Source organism: Crotalus tigris, unplaced genomic scaffold (genome assembly GCF_016545835.1).
Source record: "Crotalus tigris isolate CLP2741 ecotype Arizona unplaced genomic scaffold, ASM1654583v1 scf7180000019636.1259824, whole genome shotgun sequence".
Taxonomy (NCBI): Eukaryota; Metazoa; Chordata; class Lepidosauria; order Squamata; family Viperidae; genus Crotalus; species Crotalus tigris.
The window spans coordinates 700,747-726,210 of NW_024097633.1; the positions used below are offsets into that span (position 1 = coordinate 700,747).

A 25,464-nucleotide genomic window follows, 5' to 3' on the forward strand; every position below is an offset into this window, starting at 1 on the left:
ACTCATTAATTTGCTTTAGTAACTAAGTTGCTCTCCTCTGTCTTCATAATAATTCTGGGTCAGATATTTCTTCAAAACATTATACAAAGAAATAAAATAGGCAAATACAGTATATAAGTAGAGATAGTTAAATTGATAAAAAGTTAGGTAGATCAATGCATCATATTAAAAGCAAACCATTGCAATTTCTGAAAATTATAGCGTCTTAAAGTCATGTAACATATTAAACTATGCAATTACAAATTACAAATTACAATTTATTAAATCTGGGACAGCAGGAGATGCAGCAAGAGAATTTAATTAAATCTACTGAGCAAATAAGTTTTCATCTAGTGTAAAAAGTTTATGTGGCCTAGTGCCAGTTGTAACTAAACCAGAAGAGAAGATCATATTTGGATACTTGTGTGAATGAAGCACATATTCTCTTGAATTGCAGTGCAGTAGATTTCAGGAAAACTCAAATATTCATCAAGAAATATTTCTCATCGGATTTTAATGACTGGTTTGAAAAGGAAGGGAGAAGGCATTCTGGGAGGGATTCAGGTCCTATGGCTTATACTGTAGAACTTTATATGTCAGTACAAGACCCTGACAGTGCTAAAGGTGCAAATTAGGTGCCATCCTTATCCCTGGCAGCAAAGCTATTCCAAAAGAGAGGAGTTATGATAAACAAAACCACCATCAGGCCCATTCCAAGATACCTCCTAGTAGAAAGGGCACATAGCAGGGTTCCATAGTTGTCCAGTTAGATAGACATAAAGTATTGGGAAAAGACAGTCTTTAAGATACCCATGTTCTAATTAGTATGTGCTTTTATTTAGGTGGCAAAGAACACCTTGAATTGCACTGAGAAACATAAAAGCAATCAAGTCAGCTTGAACAGAGTAGCATAGCTGTACCATGTGTGACCCTCAGCATGTGTGCTACTTGTTTTGGGTCAGCAAAGGTAAGAACTTTTAGAAATACCACAGAACAAAAGAAGTTGTCCATTTGACCTTCATGTTGGAGTGATTTTGATGAATGTTTTATACATGAAATGCTTGGCCAGGAATCATAGCTTACTCTGACTGGAAATTCCAGCCTGTCATTCTCCAAAAGGATCCAGGCACTTTAAATATTGCAGCTGATTGGTATTCCACAAATACAATAATGACCTAGAAGTAATTTTATTTGATCATCTTTATCTCCACAAACTAGGCTTGCTTCTTAGATTTTATCCATGTCCTATCACAGTCAGTTCTTTTTTCTTCTGTCACTGTTTCTCCAGGCATCTCTTTCATTTTCTAACCAAAGGATTTGCAAAGGGTTGGCAGACAGTGACAGGTCACTCAGGAGCAATCCTGCTGAAAACCCAGATTGCCTTATTATTCCAAAGAGCACTCCAGATTACCCAGAAATACCTCAGATGGCCCATGAGCCCCTTTGAATAAAAAAAAAAGCTTCATTAAGTGAACTGTCCAGTGGCATGGCACCTCTTGATTTTATTGAGCATACATAATCACAAACTCTGTCTCTGGCGCTGCAATTTCTCAGACGCTCTCCAGGACTGTGATGATCTTTCCAAAGCCTCCAATTTCACCCAGTCCTGTCTCCACCAACATGCAGAAATAGTTTCTCCATTCCAGACTATGGCATCTACCATAGTTTTTCTGTGTTTTGTGTGCTCATCCATCGGCTACCTTCTAGCAGGCCACTGGTGTCTACTCCAACCCTTCTTCTAAGCTATGTCATGTCTTACCATTTTATTTACTAATTAAGTAGACCAGAATGATATATGCTATAATCCTCCTCACTTGTTTAGGAAGAAACAATTTTCTATTTCAGTTATTCGCCAATGCTATTTTTTAAATATTTAACATGAGATTTGTCATTATGCTATCACTTTTCATATATGAAATGGTTCTAAAACTCAAAATGTTTTTACTGTAACTATTCCCTCCTTTAGGACAATTTGGCAATCTGAATATTAAGAATAATTCTCTAGAAGAAATAGGGGGAAAATAAAATTCCTCTAATATTAATTCCCAAAGAATTGCACTTCAGAGATATCTGAGCCTATTAAAATTCACAGGAATTACATAACTAAGCATCCCTGAGAACTGAAACAAAACAAAACAAAAATCTGCATTTTTTATTTAAAGTAGAAAATTATTGTTATAATAGTACTAGATGTTATAGGTTTTTCACCTATGTTTAAGTATAATTAAAAAGATTACTTTAAAGGAAAAGTTCCATTTCAAACAAACAAAAAAACCTTCTTTTGTATTAGAATTCAAGGGTCATATAAGTAGTTTAATTAGTATTACAAACCTGGTGAACATTTTCATCTTAATACAAAATGATCTTTAGTATCTGCAATTTACCTCTCAGCTATAATTTTAAACTTAAATAGCTATGAGGAATTCAATCAATACAATATTTTTCATAATAGGGAATTGTCTCCACTCTTTATTTAAAAAATGATTATTACTAGAATATTAATAAACCATTCTGTAAAATGAGATTTCTAGAAAGAGACTTCTGTACACTATAATGGTACTGTAAGTAAAGTTCACTTTAATTTTTTTGTAATGCTTTAAACTAATATTTCAGTCTTCCTTTGGTCATCCAGAAAGAACCAGATTAGGAAAGTTTCCTTTCCTATTATGCTTTATATATTCTATTATGTAATAAATACTACAATTTATATAATTATTACTTAAATGACTCCTCTGATAAATGTATCAAAAGCTAATCTTCATGCCTTTTAAACTGATGCAATAGAGTGTTTTGAACTAAGGGAGCCATCAACTACTGTACCATTATTTTCTATATACTGGAATACTATCTAGATTCCATAGTGGCTTGCTTATGAGTCAGTTACTAGCAGGTCAGATGTTGCATTGCTTTCACTCATTGTAATGCATTGATGTATTATTTTTGACCTTCTGTTACCATTCCTCAGCATAGTATTAATTTAGCCTGTGAGGCTGAGTTAAAGTACATGTTTAGTCCAGCTTTTGCATCTCACAAGCTATAATAATTACTCTATTTATCAGAGATCTTTAAAGGAGTGTAAGAAAATAACTTTCAAAATCTGTTCACTCTACAACTATAGTAGGGATTGGAAAATTATATATTTTATACAATAACTGTCATCCATGTCATCTCATAATAGATTGCTTTAAGTCTATACTATAGCCTTACCATTAATACTCTTCTTATATGACAAAATTAGCCAAATGATATTATTATTTGTAATAATATACAGTGAATTAGAACCTAAAATCAGTGAATTTATAGTTTTATTGTCAACTGGGCCAGAATTTTCTTTTTCTCATCTGTCACCACTTTTATAAGAAATTAAAGAAAAATGTAAAAGATTCCCACAGCCTATGAGTCTAGTGAAAAATATAAACTTTTAGTTTCTGTGATAAAAACAATAAGGAAAAAATATGAACATAAAATGAAATTATTTTGATTATAAATATTTAGCCCAAATACCTGCCCAAATATCCAGGAAACATGCCATTATGTGGAACTATATACAAAAAGAGCAAAATTAAATGTTGAAAAGCTTCAGAGGAAAAGAACTACAGTAACTGTTAAAAACAAAGAAATAAAAGTTTTAATAGAAGTCCATCTTTGAATTTAGTTTTTCTTGGGGAAGAACTAATTTGATCTGGCCACTAATGAAAGCTCTACATGACTATAGATGACTGTGAAGGAAAAACTGGTAAGCTACCACAGCAATTTCAGCAATGCATTGCAGGTTTTTTTTTTATTCTTAGTGGTTTAATAGTCATCTTAAATTATTCTTTTAGAAGATGTAATTTGATTTTGAAGCTTTCACAAACATTGTTGTTTAAAGAATTTAAAGGAATTTCCATTCTTTCAAAACTAAATGCTTTATGCCATTATTTTTCAACCTCAGCAACTTTAAGATGTGTGGACTTCAACTCCCAGAATTCCCTACCCAGCTTTGGGAATTCTGGGAGTTGAAGTCCACACATTTTAAACTTGCTGGGGTTGAGATACACTGAAAGCCTGCTGGGGAAATTCTGGGAGTTGAAATTTGCACATCTTAAACTTGCCAAGGTTGAGAAACATGCTCTATTCTTTTGAGTAGCATTCTAAAATAACATATAGTTTCTGTATGATTTGCATTCTTCTGTTGAACTCAGATAATTTAATTTGGATTGTCAGGCTGCTAATGATATAGACCAAGGAAAATAAAACACTGGTGGCAAGATGATGAAATGAGATACATGGTGATAAAGTTCATAATTTTGAGACATTCTCTCAGATAAGAGACAGTCAGCAACATTAAGAAAATAATAACACAATAGTATCCCAAATATGCTTTTTCACAAGGCAACTGGACTTTCTTGTTTTTCTTTAAAGCTTTTTGCTTCTCATCCAAGAAGCTTCTTCAGTTATAGCTGAATAAGCTTCTTGGATGAGAAGTGAAATGTCTTCAAAGAAAAACAAGAAAGTCCAGTTGCTTCATGAAAAAGCATCTTTTGGATAACTATGAGCTGGATGACTGAGAATCTCCAAGAAAGCACAATAGTGTGTCCAAAATCTATCTTGTTCTGCTGTCTCTGTCAAAGAAGCATTATTAGCTATAGGAACCCTCTCTCATAAGATTAATACAAAGTTGTGTTTATGTCAATTCTCTCTTCTAGTGTCATTGACATGATCCAGAATAACATTGAAATGAGATCTTTAAGGAGACATACAGTATATGTCTTTAAAACATATGTAACATTCATTTTATCAAGCAATGGGGAAAAAAACCCAAAGTAAAATAGTAAGTAAAATAAACTAAGCCCCAATTCTAAAGCAAATAGGCAGATCTTTATTTGCTAGCAAAAAGATATTGGTATCAGCATCTCTTTTCCTTTTGAATGAAGTTTTCCTTATTAAAAATGCTATTTCAAGAAAATTCTTTCTCATATTGCCATAAAACACTTTTCTAATGATAGGAGATAGAACAGAGATTGCAAAAAGTGTAATACTGGGGAAGTGTAGTTTAGGAAAAATACACCTTAATATACTCCTTTAGAATTAACATAACTAGTAATTATGAACCAGAAGTTAAGTATGTCTATGACTGTAATAAAGATTTGATTTGATTTCAACTAGAAGAACATTGGCAACTAGTTTAAAACTTTTAAATTAATGAAATATTTTCATCCTGCTGTTCTGAGTTGTTTTTCAGGTCAGTCCTGTAGTAGAGTAATCTCAAGGAAGTTACCACTATATGAATTACAGAGACCAGGCTTCTCTGTCTAGGAACATACTCTAAAACAACTCTAAGCAACCAAGAGTATTTACCCTTCCAGTTATGATGAATCTCATATCATCTAATGGTATGTAAGAAAGACTCATACAAATCCAAATATGGATTTCATCATACCTGCAGATGAATGTGTGGATGTGGAGAAGAGATTGGGACATAATCAGTATATCCACCCTGTTCTCTACTAAATTGGAAACTTCCCATGCATTCAGCTAGGGTAAGGAATTCTGTCTTTTTGAGATTCAATTTCAAATTATTCACTCCCATCCAACCATTATAGAATCTAGAAACCAGCTAAGCAACTCCATTGTTCCATCTCATTCTGACAACCCACTCCAAAAGTATATTTTCAAATACTGTATTAGCCTAAATGTAAGCTTAACATCATAAAGAAAGAAAGCTCTTATCTGTAAATCTATAGATTGTTTAAAAGAAGTTTAATGCAAGACAAATTGATATTCTCTACCATTCCAATAGTACTTCCATTCCAATAGTACTATGAATTATTTTTCTTTCAGGGTTATGAATTATTAATTTTATGTTTAGATATTGTGACTTCATACTAGTTTGAAGTAAAGAAATCACTTTTTAAATGGGCAAAGTAGAAATCCAGAAGCTTTCATCAGACACATATCCTCACCTGAACTAACTCTGTCATAATTCACATACACATACACACACATTCATGGAACCATTTGCTTTTTAGGACTTGGCCTGTACTAATTCCAAAAAAGAGAGAGATAAACTATAGGTTATAGATTTCAGTATTCAGTATTCATTGTTCAGTTTCTATACTAATATCCATAAACTGGTCAAACAATAATATTCCATATAAATTATACAACTGATTTAGTTCTCCAAATAATAATATGAAGGGCAGAAGATTTAGAAAAGCTGAACTAAGTGATTCACTCTAAGTAATTTCCATATATCCTCTATGTCTCTAACACCAAAGGAGGATATGTTATAAACTAAGGTGAAGAATTTGTCTCTCTCTGTCTTAGGAAAATATGCAGCAAAGAGCTAGTGAGGGTACAGAAAACTAACATATACATGTCTGGTATCTGTAAGTTGGAAGACTACATCCCCTTTCATAAGGTGACCAACGTTTTTACAATAAGAAGGAGGACACAAATAAATTGAAAAAAAAAGTGAGTCTAATGCGTGTATGTGTGCCGTGTCGTGTTTCAGTAAGAAGTAAACAAAGCCACTTGCGTGCGGTGCACTCTCGCATGTGGTGCACTCTCTCAAAACAATTCTCCTGTGCGGATCGCATGCGTCTCATAATCGTGTCTTGCCGCACTATACTGAACCTTGATGAATCGTCATGTCAAATACAAATACGTCACATCACACGCAACGGATTGGCTCGGCATTGATTGAATACGGAGATTTACAATTAGTCTTCAAATATCGAAAAGGAGGACATGTAGGAGGACAATTTTTGAGAGAGGACAGAACTTACAAAAGAAGGACTGTCCTCTCTAAAGGAGGACGATTGGTCACCTTACCTTTCACAGCATAGTTTTTAAAATGTTAATCTTTCTATAGTTCTGTATTGGGTGGACAAAAAAGACCAAAGAGTGAAAAGGGTGATACAGAGCTTGGAGGCTAAAAGCCATGAAGACAACTTAAAGTAACTTGGTATGTTTAAATTAAAAAGGAGAAGGCTTAAGGGGACACACAAGAACAGTTTTCCGTACACAAAGGGATATCATAGTATGGATTTATTCATCAGAGCATCTAAAGACAAGACAAGAACCAGTTGGTGGAAACTTAGATCCAAACCTGAAATAAGGAAGAAATTTCCTATCTGAAACTTGAATGCCCTGTTTCTTGAAATTGTAGATGCTCCATCACTGGAAATTTTCAAGAAAAGATTGGATAACCATTTGTCTGAGATGGTACAAAAATTCCTGCATTGGCCAGGGAAATTGGACTAAAAGACCTCCAAGTTTCCTTCAAACCTTATGATTCTGTGAGTGTTGACATTTTTTACCAAAACCTTGAGATATAATATGCGTCTCAGAATGCAACCACATCTTTAACTTTTATGTTTCTAAAAACTGTAAGCTAAAAGCTAAAAAAACACCCAAAGATTACAAAAACCATAGTTTCAATAATATGAATTTCGGTCTAGTACATAAGGCAACAGGCTAGAAACTTCTAGTCCCACTTTAGGCATGAAAAACTGGCTGATTAACTTTGGGTCAGTCAATCTCTCTCAGCTCAAACCCCCTCACAGGGTTGCTGTTGTGGAGAAAATAGGAGGAGGAAGGAATATTATGTTTATCATCTAAAGTTAATTAAAATGTAATAAAGGCAGTATTTAAAATATATTAAATAAGTCTAATAAATTATGCAGGCAAGAGTTAAAAAATGCTAAGTCTAATTTTCTGATAAAAACATAAAACTACTTTTTTGGTTACCTTCTGCTGTGATGTTTTTTTTCAACTATCAATCCAAAACAGCAGAGATTTCTTGGTATTTTTTAATATAAGTATTAAACAGGCTGGATTCTGCTCAGCATTCTTAGCATCAAGTTTGGTTAAGTGCTACCACCTTAGATTGCATGCAAAGAATGCTGATTCTACCTTCTGCCTTATGAATCATCCTTCATTTTTCCATGACAAATATCCTCTAGATATTTTGTCTAGTGTGGTCTTCATCTTTTCCAGCTTATCTTATCTGTCACATCAAAGAGGAGGGTATATGAACAGTTCTTACATCCTTTGGTCCACCTTACTGGATATGATTAACACAAGAGGATTGAACTTGGGACTTTTTGCATGCCATTACTCTTAAACACTTTCTTTCTAATAGATAGAGGCAGAAATTTAAATCAAAGCAGTGCAATAATACTTTTCATAGTCTAGACTGACCTGGGGTTGTGTTAGGGAGCAAACAGTCTTGTTCTGATTTCCTCCTGTGCTTTTTATTCACTTTTGGACTTAGCATCATTTTGCTCTGGAAGAAGATCCATTATTTCCCCTAATTTCTGCAAATAACAAACTTTGCATTGCTTCTGAGTCTGTTGTTCTTATTCTAAAGCAGTGAATTTAGTCACCTAGAAAATGAAAGCCTTTCTGTTTTGTATGTCATATTTTTCAACAATACACATTCAAACTGAATTTAGAGGCAATTCTTTGTTCCCATGCATCAGGGAATTTTTATATATCTATGTTGTGCATTAATGTGTTTTTCCCATCATGTTCAAAAAGCGAATTCTGATTATCTGTGAACTTTGATCCACAATTCCCTTTCACTCATCCTGGAATAGCAAATGTGTATATTTACACTGTCATCTGAAAATATAACTTGGAAACCACATTATTGAGCCTGTCACAGATGTTTTTTTGAGGGAGTGACCAATTTGTTCACAGAAAAAGAATCAAAAGAAACCTAGATATTTCCTTTAAAGCAGAGTGCTCACTTTCAAGTACGCCTCTGTGTTTCAGATGAGAGTCTAACTTATGATACCTTAGACCCAGTCCTCAAGAATGATAGGTTCAAACTATCATGATCCATGAAATATTTAAGTTTCCTGCTCTTGTATCATTGGCTCTGAATATATTATGGAGCTAGAATCCTATCTGAACAGCAATCTCATTTTACAGTACTTATCTAGGCAAACAGATTACTGTAGCTGGACATTCTTGATTCTAATTGAAGATTCCCAGTTCTGTTGAATTTAAGGTATTTCCACTGCTCTGTCCTTCTGGTTTTGATGTTCTGGCTTTTATCTATCACTCCATCCAAAGTTATTCAGTTTTTCCACTCTATTAGTCTTCTTAATTTTTGGTTTCATGCTTTCTCTGACTATCCATATGGCCTCTTTCAAATCTTTAGTATGCTGTTCCTGCTCTTATCTGTTATCTCCATTTTTAAAACTCCTCTCTGGAATAATTCTGTGATATTTCTTTCTCTTTTGCATCTTTGTAAACTGCCTCCATATAATTCATAAATGTGGTTATGTTTAATTAGATTCTTTTTGGCCTGCCTGAACCCTGGCTAGCAGTCTGACTTATTTACAAGTTAACCTTGCCAGAATAACCAGATATTTGTAATGACTGTTGATATCACTTCTTGCTTTGACAAAGTAACATTGTTCCATTATTTACATGAAGGTAAGGTTGAGTGTGGACTCCACTGCAATGGAGAAGACTGTTGATGCTGATCCAAATGGTGCCAAATCATATAATGATAGTCATTTTAGGGTTGGCTTTGTCAGTAGCCATGATCTGTACCTATTAACAATTAATTGTTACTTCAATTATCTGCTCATATAATATTCTACCAGAATATTGTACATTGCCCAGAATCACTGCTCATGATATAGGTGGTTATATAAATCTTATAAATAAAAAATAAACAAGCTAAAAAGGAATGGCTAATTGTTGTCTGAACATTTTATTCTCTACTCAATGGTAGGCAAACTATCCACAAAGTATGGCCAAAAAAGGTAGGCTGAAAACTACCAGAGTGTTCCATTCATTTTTAATATGTGTCAGATACATTAAAAAAGCAAAAATATGCAGAGCTTTGATTGTACCATCACAGATGACATTTTGTATATGTTTTTACCATACATTTTGGTTACTCTATTGGTAGTTATATAGATCTGCCTCAAATGAATGCAGCAAATAAAAGAGATAGTGAGTGATTTTATAAGCAAAAAAGGCCTGGAACATCTGATCAAGAAAATCAAAGAAAAAAGTGAGAATTTTGGCTTCCTTCTGAACATCAAAAAGACCAAACTTATGACCACTGCAAGGAAGGGAAACATCAAAACAGAAATTGATGGTGAAGACATAGACTGTCTGGAAAAATTCAGTTTCATAGGATTGTAGATAGCTCAAAGTGATGAATGCAGCATAGAAATAAAATGTTGGATTGAATTGGGTCACATAGCAATGATGAACATGAACTGAATGTGGAAAGCCAAGCATATCAGCTTGACAACCAAATGTAGATTAGGTCGCTCTATTGTACTTTCTTTACCTACAGGAAGAAAATTGACCCGTTTGGCATGGGGTGCTGGAAAAGACTCCTGCATATTCCTTGGATAGCAAACAAGCAAGTATTGGAACACATAACACCAGATATGCACTAGAAGGAAAAATCATGAAACTGTGTCTCACTTACTTTGGCCATGTCATGCAGGAGAATTTACTGGAGAAAGCAATTATGCAGGGAAGAATTAGCGGTAAAAGTAAACCAAGCCATCAAAGAACACGGTGACTTGAAACCATCAAAGCTGACACCAGACAGAGCATAGAGAAACTCAAAGAAATAGTGCAAGATTGGAAGATGTGGAGAAGCCTCAGTCATAGAATTGCCAAAAATCAGGCTAGACTGATTGGATAACATCATCATCATTTATAACTATCATTACCACAAAGGTGAATTGGCCCTATCAGTAAAATAACGGGCACTATGTAGCTTTCATTCTATAGCTACCCAATATGGTAGATATTGTTTATAAAAATGGTGAGAAAGATACTTATACATTTATAATTTGCTATAAGAATTACAGTAAAATGGTTAGTAAAAACTAAACACATTATTGACTTATATTAAATGTTAGGCTAGAAAAGGCATTAATTTGGTCAAAAATATAATGTTGTTCAAATTTTGTAGAGGGAATTGCCTAGATGTCATACTGTTAGTATATGTTCCATTTATTGGATTCTATTCATTGGTATCGCTATCTGTTTTTTGTCAATGAGCTGCATATATGCAAAATCTTATTCATTTTGACAGAATAATTGACAATTATAATAAATGATCAATATAATGCTTCACAGTTTTATTTTAAAGATGAAATAAACGATGCATCAGCTGTCATTTATTTCATATCCCTATGCTCTGTTCCACTGAGAACCCTAAAATGTTGAGGGCTTCTCTTTGATGGAGATACTTAGGTACTTTTTTGTAGGAACAGAAACCAGTCTCATAAATACACTTCTGAAAATGCAAAAAAAAAAAAAAATCACTCTTTTTTGTAAACCATCATTACCAGCAAGTGATTTTCTTCCACCAGGATACAGCAAGAAAAAAAAAAGGTGACTGGGCTGTTTTCTTCTTCTTCAACTGGATGATGGAGAAGTTTCTGTCTGCTATAATTGTCTACTTTGGAAAGTCTGAGTTGATGTAAAATTGAATGTTCCTTGTTTGATGTTTGTTCTGTTCTAATTCTGCTGGATTGGGATTGGCTCTCACTCTGATTTGGTCTGAGCCTGTCCTTACAAGCAAACCATCAGTAGCTGATTCATAGATAAACCTGGCAGAGAGAGACCCTAAAAAAAAGCCCAGATGAATGAAATAAATATTACAATATATTGTGATTGTGGCTGCATTTCAAACAGGTTGGAAACATCAGACTGGAAAAATGGAAGGTTTCCCACTTGGTGGGGAAAGTGACTGGAGATTGTCAGGCTAAGGACAGGATCATTATAGATAGGTTTAGTAATCGTCTTCCAGCTGACACAGGGTCTTTTTGCTGATAGGTATTCAGTCCTAGCAATGCAACTTCTATCCTTTATGACTCCTTTGTACTGCTCATAAGCTCTGATGTTTTATAGAATACATCTAAATATAAAGCAATCTATTTCCAGGCATCCCAAATATCCAGTCTCCCACGAATGCACTCAGACCAAAATAGGAGTACATGGGCTCATTCTCATGTTACTATTTAATAATATGGCATCCCTCCCTGCCCCCATCACTTATGTCATTCATGAATCTGAAAACAGCATGTGGAAATAATTAATGGGCCTACAAGAAAGAGATGTGCATATTGAAGAGACTGCCTCTGTGCAACTTACTTGTATTAATTATACCCACATGGGAATGACTCATGAGAGAACACTTATGTCTTTAAAAGGTAATGTTGGGAGCAGCCGTAAGCTTTAAATATTACCACTGAGAATCATTTACTTTTAGCTTCATTTCTCATCTCTACTCCTTCCCCCACTCCCATTTCATCTCCTCATTTTACATAATTTTATGTTTGTAATATTTGCCCAGAGAATGGTCAAACTTCCCAGGCTCCTGGGTCAAATCAAGTTACCATGGCAAAATGAATAGGTCATAGCAATTGAGGCCAGGATGACCACTGAGGTGGGTTTGATGGAAAGCTGTAGATCTTTGGCAGCAGGAGACTCTCCAAACTAACCATTTTGTCTATGAAAATATTCAGTTGAATACTAATGGTGCATATCAGTGCAGGCTTTCTCAGCCCGTGTCAATCCAATTGTGGCCTACAATGCTCAGATTTTATTTCACAGGCATGAATTTAAAAAAAAATCTTTTTAGAACAGTGCTGTCTGATAGAACAGTGAAGGCTGGGACATGGGAAGGTTATTTAATTATTACGCATCTTCCATTAATATATAGGATAGGTAGCATGGATGCCCTGATTTCCATTATTCTGGTTCTCAGGGCTTCTACAAATGTAACCAGTATTACTCATTAAAACTAGTATAGGTAGCCCTCAACTTATGACCACAATTGAGCCCAAAATGTATGTTGTTAAATGAGAAATTTGTTAAGTGAGATTTGCCCCATCTTATGACTTTTCTTGCCACAAGGGGATCACATGACCCCAGGACACTGCAACCATCATAAATATGAACCAGTTGTCAAGCATCCAAATGTAAATCACGTGACCATGGGGTTGCTGCAACAGTCATAAGTGTAAAAAATGGTCATAAGTCACTTTTTTCAGTGCCGTTGTAACTTTGAGCAGTCACTAAATGAATGGTTGTAAGTTGACAACTTCATGTAGTGTAGCCAACCACGTGAAGAACATGGTTGCCTACTGTATCACACCATGGAAGCTACAGGGACGTCAAAGGGGAGAGACAATGGAAAGAAGGAAGGAAGGAAGGAAAATGGCTTGATGGAAGGACTCATAAAATTCAGGGTTTCCTCTCATTCTTTTGATCCAAGGAACAATTTAGACAATCTCTGAAATTTGCCTAAATTAATTGCAAGCAAAAGAAATGATTGAAATAATAAATAAATATGATTGCATTTAACTGAAAAGGAAGATATCCACCCCAAATGCTGCTTGCTAGTACTTCTCAGACCTTGAGCATTAGCTTCAAGGAGGGAAATGGAACTGACCTGCTCACTAGTAATTAGCTCAAGAATTTACATAGCATGTTTGTTTCTTTTTTAAAAAAAATGTTTATACTTAATGTTTCTACATTGCCTCAGTGTCCAAGTCTAATCTAATAGTAGCGGTGCCCTTTTTTATTTTGTTTTAAAGAAAGGGTATATTTTTCCTGGCGAAGAACTACTCTAAAAAAAGTATTCTGTTTCCAATAATAATAAAAATGCAGACAGATCAACCCACTGAATATCTAAAAATACTTTTAGATTAAAAAAAAAGTAAAAACCATTCCTGCATTTTTGTATAGCCTTTTGAAGAAAATAGATATACAAATTTCAGTGAGCAGATCTGTAGATGTTGGAATTCCAGACTCATCATTCCACAATATTAATAATATATTACTAATTTTTGGGTTGCTTTATCATGTATTTGTATATTAAATAGTTGCTGGAGATTCTATCAAACCTCTAATTGGATTATCAACACGATCAATAATTGCAAATTAATACAAATAACCAGGTGTGTCTTCAGGCTGTGTTCAAAAAAAGTTAAGGTGGCAACCACAGTAAAGTACCATACTTTCCAGTGTATAAGATGACTTTCGCAATTTTAAAATTGGCGCCAAAGACGGGATTGTCTTATACACTGAGTCATCTTATAAGCCGGAAATAACAGTAGTTTCCGGTGTATAAGACGACTTTCTAGGCATGCGACTTGGTGCCAAAGACGGGGGTCATTTTATACGCCGGGTCGCCTTATATGCCACAATATACAGTAATCAAAGTTCTGCTTGTCTTCTGTTGTGGCACCATTATGGCCATCATCTTGACTTTTTTTGACTACATGTTGGGGATACCTCTGCACATAGCCATATAAATTCTATAAAAGGATGTCTCTCTTTCTTAGTTATTTACATTCTTACAATGTCCATATAGTCATGCTAATCATTGATTTGTGTTTGAGATTTTTGTTTGAGCTTTTAGGGATATTATCCATTTTGTCCCAATTTTACTGCCATATCCAATTCAGCCATTCCTACCTGGAAAACATTAAGGCACATAAGAAAGAAAACCATAATTTTACATTTGTGGAAAAGAAATTTAGATATAGGCAAGGAACAGCTACAGAACAGCAAAAGAATCTACAATTAAGTTTAAAACCAGAAGAAAACACCTTAAATATATAGACAAAGTGATAATTGGAAGAGAGACTTCAGTTGCAATGCCAATTCCAGTTTCAGGGAAACAATAGTAGGAGAACAGTATGTCTCAAAAAATTCCAGAGGGATTTGGGTGACTGCTATAATAATCAAAATGCTGGAGAGAATGGGCCTAATAATAAGTGTTGATCTATTTTAGTATTTTCTATTCATATGAATGTGGAATGTTTGTCAGATACAGATGAAACATGTATCTGCATTGAACAACTCATGTGTAGCAATAGCTAATTATAAATACTAATTTTCCATGTGCAAAAAAAAAAAATCAGAAGCATCTATCCTTTGAATAGATGATAAATTATATTATAGTGAATTACATTGGTGGGATGATAGTTTAACATGTGAGACAATAAGTGATTGATAAAGCAAAAAGCCTCTTACCAACTTACAACGTGCATTTCAGAGAACTCCTGACTCATATTTTATCCTGCATCCTTATTTAATTTCCTAACAAATTCAATATTCTAAATTCCTTATGAACATAGTTACCTTTATCCAGGACTTTTTTTGTCATAGAACGCCCAGAACGGATTTCTGGCACCTTTTTTGGATGGTACCTTGTAGGGTAGGCAAGGCGGGTTGTATGACATTTGTGAGTTCCGGCACCTTATTTTTTTATTTTTTACAGAAAAAGCACTGCCTTTATCCATAGATCAGAAATCTAGTGTTCCTTTCTGTGACTGTCCAGCACAATAGCTATGTTTCTGGTTCTTCCTGTTTTTAGTGCTATAATAATGACTTTAAAAAAAGATGGACAAAATAGCTAAATAAGCTGCTATCATTTTAAAAATTCTGAAACAAATGGCGTTCAAATATCAAAAGAAAAAAGGAACAGATGGATGTCCCGGTGGATGTAAGATCTATGTTATGATTTATCAGTCCCTGAAAATAGAAAATTTAATAGTATTGCTAACAGTCCAAAGGTAGAAAAACATTCTAACAGTGATTGCCTTTTCTATGTTTTGTTTTTCGGATGTTTTCAACTGATTACCATAGAGAGTTAGGGTCTAAAGGGTCAGAGAATGTATGTAAACACCAAGTAAATGAGGTTAATATTTTAAAATGTAGGATAATTCACAGTGATTGCAAGTTAACATCTGCTTCTGGAACAGACTGCCTTGTAGCCTGACTTTTTAAAATAAATGTTTTAATTCTTGTGTTTTAGGTGGATTACAACAGGTGTTATTGATTTCATAGATTTCTTTGAGATATTGCTTTTTATTCTTTTTTTTTGTACATCACTCTAAATTCCTTTGGGAAGAAGAGTGGAGTAAAAATAAAGTAAGATTATAAAGAAGGAAGAGGAGGAGGAAAAAGAGCAGCAGCAGGTGGAAATGAAACCTTTTCAGATGTTGCTTAAGCGTTGTTTTCCATTGATGGCTTTTGTACAGCTCCAGTCATTGTTGGTGAAGAGGTGCCCCACTGTACTATTGAAAATCAGAAAAAGTATAGGCACTTACTGCCTGGTAACTGCTTGCATTAGTTACTCCTCCTTCCCTCCCTTGGCCAGTAAAAAGATTTGCCATCCCGGGGGAAGTAGAAATAAAGGTTGAGCAGGCTACTGACATTCCTCAGCAGATGAACAGAGGGGCGTTTTTTTTCAACAGCCATCCCAATTTCTGGCCCTCAGATGTACAGGCTCTCAACAAAGGGTGGAAGGTATATGCAATCAGACAAGTGAACTCTTCCTTGCTAGCAATCAGAGAGAAGAGAGGGAATGAAACACAAGAAAAGTAGCCACAACAACCTAATACGAACTGAAGTTTTTATTGGAAGAAGTGATGCGATGTATCAGAGGGAATAGAAACAAGTCTAATGTAATTGTATTTTATGTAAAGTGCTTTGGGGATTCTCCTAAATTGAAGGCAGGATATAAATAAAGAAATAAAATAGAAATTGGGAGACAGCAATTGGTATTGCATGCCAGCCAACACAAGCTACCAGTACCAGTGGTTTGCCATTCCTGATGAAGATATTTTATTACATACAGTATATAGAGAGAGCTCTTAAAGAAACCAGAAGTCTGCCAAAAATTTGAATATTCAGCAGATTTAGATTATCCCACTTCACTTAGGACCAGATTTCTGTGTGACTCATCACTAGATTTCTTCTTGCCAAATGAAAACTACAAGGAAGCAATTTTCATGGGTAGAAGAAAAAAGATATTCTATCTTTTACATTATGATCCAACTCCTTCACCCCCCCCCCCGCCAGCTCAACACTTTTTAAAACTAGTTGTAATACAAACTTCAACAGATTACCTATAGAGCAGGACTCCCCAACTCCTGGGTTGTGGCCCACTACCGGGCTGCGGCTGTTTCAGAAGTGGGCCATACGAGTGGGTGGTTGGCATATGCATGCATGCAGCTCAACTTGTATGCACAGTGGGCTGGCACAAGCATGTATGCCTGCTAAGTAATAAAGGCTGGGGACCACTGCTATAGAGGACCTGAAGTTTTGAGAATTCAGAGTTATGATGGTTAAGGCACCAAGCTAAAAACTGGGAGACTGTAAGTTGTAGTCCTGCCTTAAGCACAAAGCTGGCTGGGTAAGCTTGGGCCAGCCATTGTCTCTCAGCCCTAGAAAAAAGGTAGTGGCAAACCACTTTTGAAAAAATTTGCCAAGAAAATTTCAGGGGCTTGTCCAAGCATGATTGAATGGAGGGAAAAAAAAGTTAGAAACAATATTTTTATGAATCATTAGATGACCTTTTAGTAAATACTGTATCAGAACCCTTACAAGAGCAGAGATTTTCCCTTTGAAGGTATCCCAAATCTTAAATAAAAGAAAGCTACAGAAATGCAGAATTTACATTGCAATTTCCATGGCATCTTTCCAATCATGACAACTCTTTTATATTTCTCCTCACTTTCTCTGGATTTTTAAGGTAAACCCCAATAGATGAACTGCATGAAAAGCTTTATCACATGCCATTGAAACTGACATTGGGAACAATTGTAGGCTTTACTTTTATATTAACATGCTGGCTGAACCTAGAAATCTACAGTATATATTAGCAGATACACTATATACTAGAAGTACATAGTTCTACAGAATTCTGGTTCATGAACATAAATACAATTCTGTTTATATTTTAAAACAATTGTATTCATCCTATGAAGGCTTTATCACCTGTTGTTATTGTTGATATTACTTTCATGGTGAAAAAAAAATCAGAATATTAATGTTTTTAGCAGCTGGTTATCAGTGTTACTTTTGGGTGCTCATTTCTTAAAATTGAGTTTGAGAGCCGTTGCAATGATTGAATCATGTGTTGTTCATCCCCATCCTATGCAAATAATTTGAAAATTTCTGAAGCCTAGATAGAAAAGCAGAAAAGTTTGAAGTTTTTCTTAGCTGACACCTGTTTTATTCTGAAAAGCACAGTTAAAATTTCAATTGGGAGGTACAGATGTTTGTTGTGTTTTCCATTCATTGGCAATTGACAAAGACACATGATGAAACAACAAGCTCTTTATTACTCTTCTTCTACAACCAACCAAGCAGGAAAAGGCACACAGGCCTTTTATAGGGCCTTAAACCCAGACAGTGTTAACCAATAGGAACTGGCCATTTTCGTGCCTTGCGCATGTGCACAAAGCTGGTGCTGACCAGTCTGGTTCCGGGCAGCTTTTGGTTTGCCCGGGACCGTTTGCAACATTTCTGAGCCTGCTTACCCCTCCAGCAGACTCAGGACACAACACCCCTCTCCCCTAGATAGAACACATCTTAGCTAGACGCACAGGTACATAGTTCAAAAGGGCAAGAGAGTGGTGTTACACTGACCTGCACACAGGCAAAATACTTTTGACAAAAATAATTATTTAACTAAACAAAACGCACTAAAAATTATAATAGTATATGACACTCTGTACTGAATGTTATCCAACATCCTGTCACAGACTATCAAGGTTCCCATCTGTTGACAGAAACCTCACATAATCTCCCAGATGTTTGGTGGGCACTTGGCCCGCTGTGACCTTCTAATGGCCGGTGAGTGTGCCTGACCTACCTGCTTGCCTGCCAGGCTGGGCAGGCCAGGACTTTGTTGCCCCAAATACCCAGGTGACCGCCCAACTGCTGAATGGTTGGATCCTCTGAGTCCAAGCCAGTGTACCTTGGAGGGGTAGAAGTCCCTGAGTCCACAATGGACTGATCTTGGGAACACTGTCCTTTGAGCCCAAAGCTAGCAGTTGGAGAGGCCTGAGTGGTGGAAGTGCCCCAGTATTCCGTAGCCCCCGTGCACGTGCCGGTGCTGCCAGAGTCAGGAGCCGCCTCTATGGCAACCTCCTTTGCTACAGACTTCCTTTTCGGAGCAATAGCTGAACTGTGAGAGTGCTCCTGATGGAATTCCCTGTCTGGGGCTATGTTTGAATTGTGTGGATACCCACGGTGCGACTCCCTGTCTGGAGCAATAACGTATGTACGGGGTGACCCCCTTTCCTGGGAATTCCTGTTTGGCGCACTTGCGGAAACTTGGGATGACCCCCAAACAGCCTCAGCAGCTTGTGAGGCTCTGTTAGGCCTGGGAACCTGTGACCCAGAATGCATATTATGGTCCTCCTCGCCCCCAGAACAGAGCCAGGAATGGAAACGTGGCTGTGAAGCCTCCAGCACAGTTGATCTATGTGTCTGCGAAAAACACATCCATCCTCCAAGGCCCAAAGACCTTGCATACCACTGCTGTGACCCAGAGATGTCCAGGCCCATAGTTCCTTACCCAGACCGGATCACCCACCTGAAGTCTCCTAGTTGCCCATGGTTGTGACACCTGTGAAGCCACCCAGTCTGGGTGCAACCTGTCCTGTTTGGTGATGATGCAGCAACCCCAGTGGAGTTCTGCAGGGCTCTTCCCTGTGGCTGTGCAAGGTGTGGTGTGGTGTGCAAGAAGGAAATCTGCTAACCTGTGATGCCAGTTACCGTAAGTCAGTTTCTTGAGAGCATCTTTGGTAGTGTGCATCATCCTCTCTGCTTGGCCGTTGGAAGATGGGTGGAAGGGAGCAGAAGTCACATGCTGGATTAAGTTGGCCTGAAGAAAAGCTTGGAACTCAAAAGAGGTAAATTGGGGGCCATTATCTGAAACCAGGACATCTGAAAGTTCATGTGAGGTGAAAATTCCTCTCAACACCTGGATGGTCCGGTCCTGGCAGTAGTAGTGGAGGAAACAGGAACAACCTCTAGCCACTAGGAATGGCTGTCAACGAGGAGAAGGAAGAATTGCCCCTGAATCTATATGTACCCGTGACCACAGGGTTTGAGTTTCCTCCCACCTATGTGCTGGGGCCTGAGGCATTTCAGGCCTTGACTGCTGGCACACTTGGCACCTGTGCACCTGCACCTCGATGGCTTTATTGAGCCCAGGCCACCAGAGATGGCTGCGCGCAAGCGTTTTCATCCTTACTATACCTGGATGTCCCTCATGCAGAGAGAGCAAGATTCTAGACCTCAATGAGACTGGGATGACTACCCTACTGCCCCATAACAGGCACCCTTTGAAAGTGGAAAGTTCATGCTTCCTTTGCCAGAAGCTTTGAAACTCTGTATCTGGACACGTGTTAGGCCATCCTGACAACACCCAGGTCAGCACGCATGTGAGCGTGTGATCAGTGGCAGTTTCTGCAGCCACGTCCCTAGCATTTAGGGGAGATTCAGGCAACTCCTGAATGGAGAGAATGTTATTAGCAGGAGCAGGATCAGTCTCTATTTGTTTGAGAGGTAATCTGCTGAGGCTGTCTGCGTGGCCCATCTCTTTTCCAGGTTTGTGAATGAATATGCTGACAGGAAAATTGACCATCTCAGCATATGTGGAGAAATAATGTGTGGTGTCTGTTTGTTAGTTGTAAACAAACCCAGCAGAGGCTTATGGTCTGTATAGACTGTAAAATGGTGGCCATATAAGAAATCATGGAATTTCTTTATGCCAGCCACTATGGCCAAGGCTTCTCTGTCAATCTGAGCGTAATTCTGCTCTGCAGATGACAGAGTCCTTAAATAATATGCTACAGGGACCTGTGTCCCATCAGCCTTCAGGTGACTAAGTATGGCTCCCACCCCATAAGGAGTTGCTCATTGAAATGTACTAACACAGCATTTGAAGAGAGCAAAGCCTTAACCTCATTGAAACTCCTTTCATGGACTTTAGTCCACTGCCATAGAGCCTGCTTAACTAAGAGCCTGTGTAATGGCTCTGCCACTGCAGCCTTACGTGGGAGAAAAGTGTGATAGAAATTTAACAGCCCCAAGAAAGCTTGCAGCTCACTCTTGGACTTGGGGCTTGGGGCCTGCTGAATCACTTGAAGCTCGGATTCAGCAGGGTGAATGCCCTGGGCATCAATCCTGAACCCTAAGAAGTCAGTGGAAGTGACTCCTATTTTGCATTTATCCTGCTTCAATTTAAGGCCTGCATTGCGGAAACGAAGCAAGACAGCCCTTAACCTTTCTACTAGAGTTTGAAATGACTCCCCAGCAATGAGGACGTCATAAAAGTAGAGACAGATCTCAGGAATACCACGAAGTGTGCATTCCATGACCCTTTGGAATATGCCAGGGGCTACATTAATCCCAAATTGCAGTCTTTTAACCTTAAAGGCCCCCCTGTGTGTTACAATCGTCTGGTGCTCTGCAGTTTCCTCATCAACAGGTAGCTGTTGATAGGCCTGTGCCAAATCAAGTTTTGCAAAAAGGCACCCCCCTTTGAGGGAGGCCAGAATGTGGCTTACAACAGGCATTGGATATGCGTGCTGTTGCAACGCTTTATTCAATGTGCACTTATAATCTGCGCATATGCGGACTTCTCCATTAGCCTTTAGAGATGTTACTATGGGGGTTTCCCATGGACTAGAGTCCACAGGTTCTAAGATGCCCTGCTGGAGCAATTTGTCCAGCTCTGCACCTATCTTGCTTTTGAGGGCAAAAGGCAACCTTCTAGGTTTGACCCTAATGGGCGTGATAGTTGGGTCTAAACGTAATGCAATGGGAGGCCCCTTGTAGGATCCTAGCTCTGAACTAAACACATCAGCAAACTCCTTGCAGACTTCTGCAAGGCCCAATGCTTGCAAGTTGTGAAGCCCATTCCCAGAGCCTCGAACCAATCGAGTCCAATAAGACTCGTGCCACAAACAGTTCTCTAAAAGTGAAGACACTAGTTTACTTGGAAGCAAATTAATAATTAATAACTTGTATCTTTAATATTTGAAATGTATCAATTTTTATTGATTAATGAACCATTATGAGGCAATGGCTGAGTTTAGATTTAGAATTGCTTATTCTGACTGAATTTACTGATTAAAGATACAAGTTTATTTATTTATTTATTTATTTATTTATTTATGAGACTTATATACCGCTTTAAGTGCAAGCACTCTCTAAGCGGTGTACACCAGTAAGCAATGTATATATATATTTACATTGCCCCCAATAATCTGGGTTCTCATTTTACCTACCTTGGAAGGATGGAAGACTGAGTCAACTTTGAGCCAATGAGATTTGAACCACGGACCTGCTGAACACAGTCAGCTAAAGTGGCCTGCAGTACTGCACTCTAACTGCTGCGCCACCTCAGCTCAAATCTAGGCAGCATACTAAAAAGCAGAGACATCACCCTGCCAACAAAAGTGCATATAGTCAAGGCCATGGCTTTTCCAGTTGCAATGTATGGATGTGAAAGTTGGACCATAAGAAAGGCTGAGCGACAAAGAATTGAGGCCTTAGAACTATGGTGCTGGAGAAGACTCCTGCGAGTCCCTTGGACTGCAAGGCGTTCAAACCGGTCAGTCCTAGAAGAGATCAACCCCAACTGTTAAGCCTCCTTGGAGATCAGGTCAAATATTTTCAAACTTTATTTTAAAACTTAGAATGGAACCAGGACTTCAGAATGTCTCTTTGATGCATTTGAGAACCATTTATCATAACAGCAATAACAAATTACAGCTAGTCACTAAACTGCCAAAAAATCTCAATGGTTATCTCTGTCATTGTGGCTTCCAGACAATTACAAGCTATGGAATTAAAAAGAGAAGACTATAGAGATTGTAAGTACAGGGAGCTTGCCTTTACAGATCCTTTAAATATAGCTGCAAAACATGAAGGTAACATGGAAAAAAGTACTACGGTAGTAAATATAAATCTGGAGTTTTACCATTTCTAGTATATCTAATCTAGCTATTAGATGGGTTAAAATTAGAGAAAACTTGATGTTGGTTAAGTATCATGGCCGCCAGATCCAAAACCTACGTACAAGTAGATGTATTTACATTACAGCTTTGATCAACAAAGAAAAAAATAAATTCTATTTCTGGCACAATCTAGCCAGGGAAACACAATGCCTATCAGCTTTACTACCACACCCAATTTTGAATAGCCTTTTGAAGATCACATTTACAAGGAGGTGAGGCCATACCCTATATTGGAAGCAGGTTTCTAAAATTCTAAAAGGTAAAATGGATATATCTAAATATCTGTAAGGCATATGTAAAAAAGGGAATATGATATTCCCTATGCTATATTTCATAATATTGCAGGCAAAGGAAAGCTATCCCTCATTTTAATTTCAATAGAAAGATACACTTTAATCCTTTGTATGATTGCTCAGAAGACTTCATTTAGATGCAAATAGAAATCTTCCTAGGTAGGCCTACATCAGACAATAGCTTTAGCATGTTTATGTTTTGTTGAAATAAAAAGAATTTCATAGTATTTGACACTGACTAGGTTGCACTCTGTGATCCTTGTATTCCTAACAAACTAGTGCTTTTACTGATACATTTGTTGATCTTCCTATTTCACAGAAAGGAAGTTAAGACAGAATAGATAGAATTTGAGATTGAGATAATATATATTCATAAATTTGAAAGTGACATTTTCATATCTGATTCCTTTTATCCCAAACTCATGTTTAGTATTTGGTAAGATGACCAAAAACATTGCAGTCCTCTTGTCATGCCAAAATTTGATCAGGCTGTTGGATGGGGAAAATTTGAAGATCTGCTACAAATTATACCGATTAAGTAAGTTTCACCCATGCAATTTCATATAATGCAGATAAATTGGAAAATAGGATTCATATTAGTGGTCTGATAACCCTGTAGTCTAGAATAAAAACTTCTTTACTATAATTGCAAAATATCCCAATAATTAATGGAAACTGGAAAAAGATACTCTCCATATTAGATTGTTAAAGCTCTATATGTGAAATATTCAAGGTCTCATAGGTACTGAAATTTGCCACTAACACTTGCTGTATATCACAATGGCTTGAAAATTCTGGGATTTGAAGTCCACACATCTTAAAGTGGGTGAGACTGAGAAATGCTGTTATATATGAAACAAATCAGGTTTAAAATAGTAGGCTAATTCCTTTAATCTTGCTACTTTGCTTCTAAAATCCAGAAGGCCCAGATGACAAACTGAAGTCTTTTCTGCTGTTTTCCATCTCCTTTTTTTAAAATGCAGTCATAATGAACAAATTCCACTTCTTTAACATTTTTACCTCATTCTCATATACAGTACATATACAGTATATCAAAACTAGGGAAAGGAACATCCATAAGAAAAACAATGGTAAGAATAAGAACCACAATTCTAGATTAACCATTTCTTCTTGTTCTGGAGTAACTAGAAATTTCTGGGTCTATTTTGAATTGTTTCTGTTGGATTCTTATTCCTTGTGTCAAACTTTCTGTCTGTTTCTTTCACTTGTTCTTTTTGAGAGAACCTGAATTGTGGATTCAGCCTTTCTGTTATTGAAACTCAGAACCTACAATCAGTTACCATGTAATTAACTGTATTTTTTTTCTGTCTAGTGAATGTATTAATTATCTTCAATACAACATAATGGACTCTCTTCTCATGAACATAGTGTCCTTGGAAAAAGTTTTGTTTCATTTGATCCTTGTCAGATCTGTCCAGTAACTGAAAAGAACAGCAACCTTCAAAAGTATTCCTGGAAGAAAGATACCATTTATAAACAAGGAAACTCACCTCAGTTATATACATTGATGAAATTTGCCTGAAAGGTTTATCTTTCTACATATTGCATAGATGAAATTTTTAGCAACATTGTAAACAACAATTTGGAGGTAGGTCTACCCAAAGAAGTGACAGGCACCTCTGATCTCATGCTGCAAACCAGGAAGAGCGGGAAGGAACACCTCCCCCAGACACATAAATTTTAAAGATAATGATGTCTTTGGAATGTTGATAGTACAAAACTTTCAAAAGGTGAAATTATTTCTAAATTAAACTAGCAGAGACCCAAGCTGGTTTAGGCCTTTTTACACCTCTGTGCTGGAGAACAGCAGGGTTTAAATTACAGCAGCTTCAGTCTTTGCTTTTCAATCTCTTAATCCTTAAGGAGCAGAGGTTTCAGTTCAAGACAACTTCACACAGAGCCTTAAAAAAAGGGGGTTTTGGAGAACCTCCTTGTAGAGGGATGATCATTTTTTTCTAGCTGTAGCTTTGTCTTGAAAATTAAAAAATAAGAAAGACCAAATAAAACTGTTATAAAATAATCAGTGGGTATGTGAAGAGTCCTGCTGTTGTTTAATATATGTATATGAAAAGGAATACATGATCTTCAAATGAGCTGTTTACAGTGAGTTGTACCTGTGATTTTCATCATTGTTTTACTGGTATTTCCTCATGCGTGTGAAATGCCAGATCTCCAGTAGAAATGGAAACTGGTCTCTAAGTTTGATTTACATCTGGTAGCCAATGCTGTTCTTTTTCCAAAAAGCTGTATAGGTTGACTATGGGCAATTATGGTCTGATCTAAGACACATGCATTTGCTAATTTTTTCCAGCTGTTCTTGGAACACTGAATTTGCCTTATCTATAATTAATGTT

The 25,464-nt window shown here is 36.8% G+C and overlaps 1 long non-coding RNA gene across 2 annotated transcripts in view; it reads left to right on the forward strand.

Moving 5' to 3' along the window:
• The window catches only part of LOC120317386, a 104,337-nt gene that overhangs the window by 36,101 nt on the left and 42,772 nt on the right, over positions 1-25,464 (forward strand). Inside the window, exons 2-3 of one of the 2 annotated variants that reach the window (XR_005559220.1) lie at positions 822-946; positions 10,292-10,468. This is a non-coding gene — a long non-coding RNA (uncharacterized LOC120317386). Of the gene's footprint in view, positions 1-821; positions 947-10,291; positions 10,469-25,464 lie in introns of those variants that run through there. The other variant, XR_005559221.1, reaches the window with a different exon arrangement.